The sequence below is a fragment of the Pieris napi genome, chromosome 15 (assembly GCF_905475465.1).
Source record: "Pieris napi chromosome 15, ilPieNapi1.2, whole genome shotgun sequence".
Taxonomy (NCBI): Eukaryota; Metazoa; Arthropoda; class Insecta; order Lepidoptera; family Pieridae; genus Pieris; species Pieris napi.
Genome location: NC_062248.1, coordinates 1,253,792 through 1,266,559, shown reverse-complemented (window position 1 = coordinate 1,266,559; position 12,768 = coordinate 1,253,792).

Below are 12,768 nucleotides of genomic sequence, written 5' to 3'. Positions count from 1 at the left end.
CAGAAAAAATTCATATCAAAGTGATGTCTATAGCAATGGGTGAGAAGAAAAGAACAGACGAATATTCAACTTCGATGAAAGTTTAACGTTCAAAACTTCTGCTAAAACTTAGCCTGCATTTAGTCCTTTCTGCTTTATGTGGCCACAAAGCAAACGTATACCATGGTGACAACAAGAGAGCGATAAATATAGAAGTTTGCATCCTATATACCTCTTAGTGAAGAAGTACAGAGTTAGAGCTGATTTACACAGGGTCAGTAACTGACTACAAATTCGAGGCAAGTCAGTGCTGACCCGAAAAAAACCCTGTGTAAACTGATTTGAAGTCAGTACAGTGGCTTGAAGTCAGCGCTGACTTGAATATTCGGACACGAATATTTTAAAGTCAGTTGGCGCCCCCCGCCACCCGCGCCCCCCCGCGCCAGCCAAATAAACCCCGTGTAAACAGACAAGTCAGTGCGTGGTTAGTCACTGCCACTGCGTTGTAGAGTGACCACGTTTTTTTCGCTGGCGATAAAAATGAAGCTTAGCGAAGACGAAACCTTAAAATTGATGCAATTATATGGCGAAAACGAGTGCCTTTGGGATATTAAATCCCTAAATTACCGCAATAAAGAAATGCGGTCAACAGCGTTGCAAAATATGGCTCAACAAATGCAAATCGAAGGGCTCACTTCTACTGAAGTAAAAAATAAAATTAAAGCCATATTATTTAGAGCTCGACAAGATACAAAAATCCACCAGATCTGGCGCTAGTGGGAACGTATATGTCCCAAAAGTCAAGTGGTTTCAAGAACTGGACGGCTTTATAAAAAATGCTATTGTAAATAAATAAATAAATTTTTCAACAAATAATTAAATCGTCGTTTCAGTTGTTTTCGCGAATTCATTTTTCCCACTGACTTCACAAACGTGTGCTCATCGTGAGAAACGCACCACTACTACTTACTTCATGTAAACAGTTAAAGTCAGTCGCGGCGTCGACATTGGCGCTGCGACTGACTTGTCTACTGACCCTGTGTAAATCAGCCATTAATCTGTTAAAGAGATTATAAAATAAAGAGATTGTCTTTTATTAACATAACTTTTACACATTTAAAGAAAACATTTTTTTTAATATATATATTGGTAATATAATATAACTCCGGGGAAATAAATACAGAAAATATAACTTTTTCTACAGCTGTGATACTTTTTAACATTCAACACCTTTTGTCTTCAGTCACCGTGACCACGCACGCTGTAAAGCACGCGAAACGTCGGTAAAATTAAATTATGTAAAATTAATTATTTATATTATATAAGTTTATAATAATACATAGCTTCAATCCGTTAAAAAAGTGTTTTCTTTAAATAGAGAGATATAAAAACGGTAGCGGGTCCAACGGAGACACTATATATGTACATGCATGGGTAAGTCAATGTAGTTAGACTCTGTGGTCGTATTCAATTTGACCATGAGAGCCTTTTTAATTTTAGGAATGGATATGTTTAATAAGACTGCTGCCAACTGATAGAGTCCGAATTACTTGGCGGCGATATCACTTAAGATTAGGTGCGTGTGTTTAATATAAAAATATATTAGGACAAAACTTTCAATAGTATTTAATTCTTCTAATTTAACTTATTTATTTATTTACACTTCGTTACCTTACACAAAAACATACATATAGAAAAAGCAGGTTACATAAGTTATAAGGCAACGGGTGGCCTTATCGCTAACAAGCGATTTCTTCCAGGCGACCCTAAAATGAAACAATAAATAAAGAAACACCTACAGAGGGTGAAGTACAAGTGCATAAATAATTAACAAAAACTCAAACTCAAAATAACTTATAACTAAAATACAGTAAAATCTAAACAAAAAATAAATAAATAAACAATTGTTTCTTTGGCGTCCACAACTCCACCTAAATTGTCCAGTATTTTCCCTTTTTCAAGTAAATTTAATTTGTGATCAGAACGCTACTTTTGTGGCGTCCTGTAAAATATGTGGACGAAATTGAGGCAAAAAGACAGGGTCTCAGGAAAGCTGTCGACAAGCTTAACTTAACATTACATATTTGAGAAGGGAACATACATATGTGTATGCTACATTATTGTAACTTAAATGGAATTCAGTGTTTGTGTTATGATTCCTCTTCTGGTAAATTGAAACTGATTAAAACATATGACGATCGCCTACAATCTACATACACTTGAAGATCAATAACAATTCTTTTTTTGGCGAGAATCAGACCTTAATCTTTCAACTAATTAAAAATGACAGCTAGAAAGCTCATCGAACAACTTTTCCTAGCCTATATAATATTTATAATAACAACAAATATTATATTTATAGTATAAAGACAACAATTGCCAACCAAGATTAATTTCGTATGTTTTCGGCAAGAAGGAATTTGAGTTAAATGCTTACAAAAAAGTTAGTTCAGAAATACTTCAGTGGGCAGCTGGTTCCACATAGTGGTGGTGCACGGCAAAAACTGCCTTAGAAAATGCTCAGTTGTAGAACGTCGGACGTAGAGGTGATTTAAAGGCCGGCAACGTACTTACGAGCCTTCTGGCAATGTAGTGTCAAGTCAATGGGCGGCGTTATCACTTAACTTCAGGTTAGCCTCCTGCCCGTTTGCCCCATGTTACGTAAAAAACCTTTAGGAAATAATAAATTATTTGAATACCAAATTGATTACCACATAAAAGTTTTTAAAGAAAACACATAAATCGTGTATTCTTTTAAGAGGAAAAGTTTCATGATTTTGCTTCTTTTTGGTCTACTTTTTCATTTGTTCTTGAGTGCGTTATAATAAACAAAGTATTCATAAAATTAGTGGTGATAAATAAACCCAGTGACAATGTAGAAATATAGGAAAACATAAGTCCAGATATTTATTAGCCATATCCCGCACATTTGTATGCATTGGCTCATCGCAGCCGTTTGTACTGGGCGCTCATAACTTATGTTGACACACGATTCGTCAAACGAATCCAATTGTATTACTCGGTATTAATTCTTGACACGTACATTTAAAATAAAGAAAAAAATTACTAAACCAGCATTAAAAAAATTCAAAACCACATCACTATAACCAAATAATATTTATCTATTTCTTTTATATATTTATAAAAACACTCCTTTCCTAACAGGCGACCCTAATTGACAAGAGTGCACAATAAGTGAATAAAATTTATATACAGACGAAACAAAAATAGCAATATCAATGATTTAAATTCGCATTATAAAACTACAAAATTAAAAACGAGATTCAGATGTTTCATGACACATGATGTCCATTCGTGCACAGCCGGGGTTCTAACCTACGAAATCACTTGAGAATCACACGTTGAAGCCACTTAGCAGACGCTGCTCATATATTCTCTTCTTAAAAAAATATAAATATATACAATATAGTATATATATTGAGCCTATGACTAAGAACGAAACGACAAAACTGTTAAATGTTATATTTAGAATCTTATTAAACAAAATTTTCCATACAGACCTTTAAATTAGACGATAAAATGAATGCTTAATTAAATTCTGGCGCGTCTAATTAATTCCAAGACATCAAATACAAAGCAATTCAAGAATTAATGAAAATTAACCATCAAAACGAGGCAGGTATTCAAGTGTATTTTGTAAGTGTTTTATTGGGTTGTTTAATTAATTTACGTATGGGCTGTAGCATCATCTATATTATAATTGGACTATATTAAAGCACTACTGTATACAGAATAATTTTAGTTATATGTAATTGTATACTGTGTTGTGACAAATAATTTTTGTATAAAAGGTCAAAGGCTTTATACTGTTCGTTTAGATGTTTGGCCGCTTGTTCACATTTAGGTCTAAGGAAGCCGGTTTCCTCGCGATTTTTAAATGCGCAAATAGTTAGAAAGTTTCATCCTAAAATTTTAGGATGAAAGGATTTTTGAAGTGAAACTTATTTAGGCGTATGAGGGTAATTTATAGGCTGGTAACGAAGATGTGCAGCGTTTTTGTCGAAGAAAAGGGAGATAACGATTAAGAGAGACTGAGAAAGCGTGACACAAAATTAACAAAATGAAGTTGCCCACCGAAGAAGCTACGGCATTGGACATAATTTAAAAACAACATTCGAATAATAATAGAATTTATGTTACACTTAATGTAAGAGAATAATAATAAATATTTATTTATTTAATTTTTCAAATGTAAACTGAACTTTATTGATTATAATGACTCCTTTTCCAGTCCTTGATTATGAATATAATTACAAATACATGGAGTAAACATATACTGGTATATGATCGAAATTAAATAAGAATTAATAACAACTTTTATTTATTTTATTTAAATAAAATATAGATATACAAATACATGGAGTGATCATATACTGGTATATGATCGAAATTAAATAAGAATTAATAACAACTTTTACTTTCTAATCAGACAACAAGAATATAATGAAATAGGGTGAGTATGTACATCAACGATAAGGATTTTAAATCTCCCAGATTCGCCGAGTTGGGTTTGCAGAATACAGAGGCTGAGTTTTAAACAAAGAGCAACTAAGCCATTGGAAGTAAATGTAACTCCGGTTCCTTCAATTCGACATTGAATCATTAGTCATGTCATTGTGGGCCACAAACTATTAATAAAAGACAAAGTTACCGTCTGTTCGCAATATATTTCAATGGAATTCATTAGCGGTTGTAAAAAGAAAAACTACATTTTAAATAAGCTTTTACCCGCGGTTTTAACTGCCAAGTAGTTGTGAAAATCGCGAGCGTGGGTTTTGACTTTTACAGTGCTTTTACGTTTTTATACCCTTTATAACGTAATTCGTTATAACCAAATACGCTCTATAACATAAAAATGAGTTAAATGTGTTGGGTTTAACGCACAACCCATACTTTATTTTATTCTTTATAACGCAACAAATATTCTCTATTACGAATAAATATTTTCATATTTAGACATCAACAACATACTTAAGTCACTCTCTCTCATAAGAAATCTCTCTTAGATAATGAAAAAAAATACTCGGTCCTTTAAAATTAGTTATAAAGAGTTGACACTGTATATTCTTACGGAGATACTTTACATTTTTTTCTAATAATATCTCGTAAGATATTTATTGTAATATTATTAAAAAAAAATCATTTAATCATATGGGTAACACATTGCACACTTATGACTTGTCAGTAAAGAAATAGTTCAAAATTATTCATTGTGAAAATTTCTTTATGGTTATATAAAGTTTCTTTTATTTATTTATTTACAACTTCGTTACATTTATACACAAACAAATAACATACCTAATACATGTTACATATTCATTGCACTCCCTTTGCCCCGCAAACCCAATACAAGTCACCTCTTACGAAACTACGCTATATAAGGAAAGGGACAAGAGAACCAACAGTTTTTTGATCGGATACCTCATATCGGACCGGTCAAGTCTCACCTAGTTAAGTTTATTATATAATATATTTATCGTGCACCTAATATCGGGCCGATTAAATAATTGTAACTAGTTAAGTTCATTATTTGTAAAAGTAATTAATTAAAGTAATTTTAATATATTTTGGTTTTTTTTGGAATCCACCGCTGGCCCTCACTTAATTGGCGCAGTCGGTAGGATCGTCGAGTCAGTGCGCGTACCAAGTAATATACTCCGTAGATCGACTACGTAGAGTACGCGAACTAATAAACTATCAAGTTTTAATCGACGATTCACAAGAACCGAGGACAGCGGACCACACACGGCGCATCCAGAAATCGATGACAAAAGGTGCCACCATCGTCGAAATGCATATGTAAGTTACACATTTCTTAACGATTGGTTGTTACATTCCTGTGTGTTCCCAAATCATCCAAAATTTTCCATCCTAGGAAAAACCGGGGAATCGAAGCCCCAAGAGTTGCCTCTCGCATCGAGCTGAGAGATCGCAATAGACATTTAGATTATTTAGAAGATATTTTAGAAGATAACATGGAGCGCGAAGCTTCCCTTGAGAATTTTTCAATTGCACAAGATGCATTATTAGATAGGATTTTAAGAGCTTTAAAATTTGTGCCGAACTTCGACGGAAGTGCGTGTAATTTAACAAGATTTTTGAACTTATGTGACACGTTAGTAGTGACTTATGCCAAACCAAGTCCGGGTAATGATGTTACAAATTTAGCATTAATTAATGGAATTATTAATAAAATAACGGGCGCCGCCGCCAGAGCCCTATCAACAAATGGGGCCCCTCAAAATTGGAGTGGCATAAGAAGCACTCTAATTAATAGCTTCTCAGATCACAGAGATGAGTCTACTCTTTATACTGATTTGTCACAATTAACGCAAGGATCAGATAGCCCACATATATTTTATGAGCGTATACAAAATTTATTGAGTACAATCATTACATATGTAGAAGTTCATGATAAAATTGAGACCACTATTCAGGCTAAACGTAATTTATACAATAGCCTCGCGTTAAAAACGTATCTAAAAGGTTTGGAGGAACCTCTGGGCTCACGCATACGATGTATGAGACCAGAAACATTAGAAGTGGCGTTGCAATATGCAAAAGACGAGATGAACATAATTTACTTGCAAAACAAAAATACGAAGAGACAAAATTTTACACCTCAAATATCTAGCTCGCCTACTCTAAAACCTTATAGATACGATATTAATCCACAGTATCAAAAACCTTTTAACTTGCCAAGATTAAATAATGGTCAAAATTTTAACAATAATTCATATAAGCCTCATATGTACCAGCAGCAAGGTCCTTCAAGGACCCAACAAATGTTTAAAGCTTTGCCAAGGTCGAATATGTCTACGGGATTTAGAATTCCACCCCGTCAACCAATACCTATGAAAAATTACCCTCAACCCATGAGTGGTATTAGTCACCCTGCTGCTCGAGTTTTACCACCTACTCAGACTGGACATGACTGGAGGATTCATGGTAATCCACCCCCTAACAATTACTTTAAAACTCGACAGATTAATAATAACGAATTAAATGACCCTTATCTCTATAGCGACTATGACTATGACAATGACGAATATCCATGTGACTTTCAACAATATGACCCTAACTACTTACCATATGACTGTTCAACAGCCGACGAATATAATATAACGGAGTATACTGAACAACCGGAAACCATAAATTCTGAAAACAACGTGCCAGAACCTTCCAAACAGGATTTTCCAAAGGATCGAAAGATAGTTTTCCCCGAATAGAGTTAAATATACAAAATCAAAGACAATTACCATTTATTCAAGTTCTAATACACCCAGATCTCCCACCATTAAAATTTCTAATCGATACAGGTGCGAATCAATCTTTTATAAGACCCGAAGCTATAGATACTTACTTTCCAAATTTTCCTTTAAACTTCGAACCATTTATTGTTTCAAACGTGCATGCTACTACCAAGAATGATTATACAATATATATACCATGTTTCAAAGAATTCAAAGACAATGCATGGATAAAATTATTCGTGTATAAATTCCATAATTATTTCGATGGACTAATTGGTTGTGATCTTCTTCAAAAATGGTCGGCAAAAATTGATTTAGAATCTAGAAAATTAATTACGAAGTTTGCATCTAACCCCCTTCATATGTACATGTCCCATAGTGTGAATTTATGCGAAGCTATAATTCCAGCTAATTCTTCGAAATTAATACGTGTGCCTACTTCTATATCCAACGGTGATATATGTATTCAAGATCAAAAAGTCGGGAAATGTTACATAAATGAATGCATAACTACGGCAAATAATCATCACGCAATTTTAGAAATCTCTAATCCCACCAACAGTGATATTATAATTTCTTTGACGGAACCCATTAAAGCTCATATATTTAATGAACAAGTGTCATATGATACTTTTAATAACAATGCCCGAGCTCGCGACGTCTTATCGCGTTTGCGCATAGATCATTTAAACGCAGAGGAGACAGCTAATATAAAAAATATTTGTAGACAGTATTCAGACATTTTTCATCTTGAACACGAACCTTTGACATTTACTAATAAAATCAAACACTGTATTAATACGACCGATGAATTGCCTGTTCATAGTAAAACCTATAGATATCCATATATACATCGTGAAGAGGTTCAAAATCAAATAAAAAACATGTTAGATCAAGGTATAATTAGACCTTCTACCTCCGCATGGAGTGCTCCTATATGGATAGTGCCAAAGAAAAGTGACGCATCTGGAAAAGTTAAGTGGCGATTAGTCATTGACTTTCGGAAGTTAAATGATAAAACGATTGACGACAAGTATCCGATTCCAAATATTACAGACATTCTAGATAAATTAGGTAAATGCCAATATTTCTGTACATTAGATTTGGCTAGTGGCTTCCATCAAGTGGAGATGTCATCCAAAGACATTCACAAAACTGCATTTAGTGTAGAACATGGTCATTACGAATTCCTACGAATGCCCATGGGCCTAAAAAATTCTCCATCTACTTTTCAACGTGTTATGGACAATGTTCTTCAAGGTCTAGTTAATAGAATATGTGTAATTTATCTCGATGACATTTTGGTGTTTGGTACCTCCCTTCAGGAAATGATGACTAATCTTAAAGAAGTATTTCAACGCTTAAGAGATTCTAACTTTAAAATCCAAATGGATAAATCCGAATTCCTTAAACGAGAAACCCCTTATTTAGGTCATATAATTACGACCGAAGGTGTTAAACCTAACCCAGATAAGATCAAGGCCATAGCAAATTATCCCATACCAAAAACAATAAAGCAAATTAAAGGCTTTTTAGGACTGTTAGGTTACTATAGGAAATTTATTTCTGATTTCGCAAAAATCACTAAACCTCTTACATCATGCCTAAAAAAAGGCGCTACTATTACCTTATCTCCGGAATATATCAAATGTTTCGAACACTGCAAAACTTTATTAATGAATGATCCTATCCTACAGTACCCCGATTTTACAAAAGATTTTATACTAACGACAGACGCATCAAATATCGCATTAGGAGCCGTTTTATCCCAAGGTTCAATAGGTAGCGATAGACCCATAGCATACGCATCCAGGACTCTTAATACTAGTGAACAAAATTATTCAACGATAGAGAAAGAGTTATTAGCCATAGTTTGGGCTACTAAGTATTTCAGGCCATACCTTTTTGGGCGTAAGTTTCGAATTGTCACCGACCATAAGCCTTTGCAATGGCTTATGAATTTAAAGGAGCCAAATTCCCGTTTAACAAGGTGGAAACTAAAACTCGCAGAGTACGATTTTACTGTAATATATAAAAAGGGTAAGTGTAATACGAACGCTGACGCGCTATCGCGTATTGAAATACACAATGACGAAGCTATGTCCTTAATAGTTAATACGTCACGGGACCCGCGTCGTCATAGTACCTCATCGACACTTACAGCAGCCTCACAGAATAGCAAATCTTCCTCATCCACTCTGACAGCACCTGAAACACGCGAATTCCAATCACCACAGAGTTCGTCGCATACTGAAACCGCTCATACTAGCTCTGAAAATCCCATTCTTGAAATTCCTATTAGCGATGACCCTTTAAATAAATTCCGCAGACAGATATTAATTAATATAGTTAATCACTTACCTAGAGTGAAGCCCGTCATTAGTAAACCATTCGAAAAATTCTCTCTCATTTCAGTTCAAGTTCATGTAGACAACCTAGAACAAGGAACTATCGACCTCATTAAAAAATATGTTGATCCAAATATCCGTACAGCAATTTTAGTCCAGCCAATAGATAGAATGCTTCATATTGTTCCTATTATTCAAAGAACTTTTAGAAGTTCCTCTATGAAAATATTACTCGTCAAACGGCAAACTGAGAACGTATCAGATTATCTAAACCAACAGGATACTATTAGGAAATATCACGAAGGTAAAACCAACCACCGTGGTATCAATGAGACATATAACTCTTTGTCACAACGTTATTTTTGGCCTAATATGAAATCAGATATAACAGAATATATAAATCGATGTTCAGTATGTAATTGTGCGAAATACGATCGCAATCCAATACAGCAACAGTTTAAAATTGTACCTCCGCCATCAAAACCCTTTGACATGTTACATGTAGATGTATTAACTATAGAACAAGAAAAATATTTAACTTTAATAGACGCATTTTCCAGATATGCACAAGCGTATCGTATTAGCGACTGTACAGCCCCTAATATCGTAAAATCATTGCTAACGTTCATCACCCATCACGGTTCACCGATGTCCTTGACTACTGACCAAGGAACCGAGTTTACGAATCAAGTTGTAACTGAATTTTTACGTCTTCACAAAATACACCATCATAAGATCGCTGCACACACCCCAAATGAAAACGGCATGATAGAACGTTTCCATAGTACTCTCTTAGAACATCTCCGAATATTAAAATTAAAACATAAGAATGAATCTGCCACCAATTTAGTACCTTACGCAATTTTAGCATATAATAGTTCCATACATAGTTTAACTAAATGTAGACCCTATGACTTAATCACTGGACATTACGACCCAAGAGATCCCACTGATTTAAATTTATCCGAACGTTTATTACAACAATATATGCAAAACCATCATAGTAAAATGGAAACAGTATATCGACTTATACATGACTCATCGTTTGCCGAACGCGAAGCGATTATGACGCAACGAAATACTCACAGAGAACCCGAAGTACAGTATGAACCCGACCAAGAGATATATGTACGAAATCCGATGGCAGCTAGACAAAAGCTAGCCACGCGCTATACACAAGATAAAGTCATAGCTAACTTACCTATACATATATATACTTCACGCAGACGCGGACCGGTAGCGAAATCTAGATTAAAACGACAAAAGACACATAAAGATTCTACTTTGTTACAGGTACCTAATACTGACTCTGACAACCCTAGCCCAAGCGCAAGAAATTCGACTCGACAGCCTTGACAATGGACCTGGCTTATTTCCCTTTAAATTAGGAGATACTAAAATCATTTCTCACCATCATGTTTTCCTGAAAGACATTAACATAGACCTAATAGAACAACAAGTTCTTGACTTGCAGACAAAATTGACTGAAACTATACATAGACTACCGAATGGTTACTCATTACGTTTCAAGAGCCAAACCGATTTTATTAATAATAAATTAAATAAAGTTATGTTACAGTTAAAATCATTCGAACCCGACTCCAGGGTTAAACGAGGCATCATTAATCCATTGGGTACTCTCATCAAGTTTATTTCTGGGAATCTCGATCATAATGACGCTCTGAGATATGAGACAGCTATTCATATTTTAAAATCGAATAATAAAGAATTAACCACAAGTTTTAATCAACATATTTCACTTTTTAAAGAATATAGCATACAACAAACTCAAGTATTGAATAATTTAACAGACAATCAAATAAAATTAAGTAAAGCCCTTAACTATATAATAAACATGTCTAACTCGGACAATCAAAGCGTAATTCGATACTCCCGCCTGTCGCTAATATTCAACATTATAAGCGATAACGTGCAGGAATTATATAATGAGATAATTAGAATAGAAAATATATTAGCTTTTAGTCGCACTATGTCATTGCACCATTCTATATTAAATATTAATGATTTAAAAATAATGTTAAGAAAATTAAAAAGTCTGTATGGCACAGATCAAATTTTAGATTTGGAGATAAGAAACTTTTATGATATAATTAGCTTAGGTTCATATTATATAGATAGGAAAATAGTGGTTGTCCTTAGCTTTCCTATTACCTTACCTCCAATATTCCAACTTTATCGATTGTGTCCTGTACCTAATATACATTCTCAGGTAATTATCCCGTCCTATCCATATGTAGCAACTAATACTAAAGAATTTGTGTACATAGAGACAGAATGTCCGAAGATCAACAGGTGGCACATATGCGAGCAAAAACTACGTCATCAAATGAAGACCAAAAAGGACTGCATCTACGAAATTATTCATTCTCAAGAAATAGACAAATCATGTTCCTCAACGCCTATTACTATGTATAAAGAAGCTCTTACGGAACTAGACAGTCAGCACTATATAATATCATTCCCAAAACCTACAAAAGTTCAACTCGTCTGTTCCCACGAAAAATATGAAATACTTCACGGCAGCTATTTCGCAACAATACCTAAATCATGTATGTTAAAATCCTCAGAAATTACGGCCACCAACATCGACGACCGAGTTAAAGGAAGCGGTGTCGAAATCATTAATTTTCCTCGAATGGACAACATCATTCAACAAAATCAACCAGGTGTCCAACTTAATTCAATCGATCTCACGAAGTTACACAATATGCAAAATGGAATTACAATGAAAGCACCGGCGGTAACATATGATTCATCAAACATAATATACCACACAACGATTCCTTTGTACTTCGCTATGACCACACTCCTGGGCGCAGCTGTACTTTTCTTCGTACTCCGATATCGCCGAAATACATCTTCGAAGCCGATTTCAAAAACGGATAATAAGAACATGTCTGCGCAAGAACTTCGAGCCGCAACTTTTGCTATAGACATCAATAGCAAATAGTTGCTCATCTTACGGGGGAGATGTTACATATTCATTGCACTCCCTTTGCCCCGCAAACCCAATACAAGTCACCTCTTACGAAACTACGCTATATAAGGAAAGGGACAAGAGAACCAACAGTTTTTTGATCGGATACCTCATATCGGACCGGTCAAGTCTCACCTAGTTAAGTTTATTATATAATATATTTATCGTG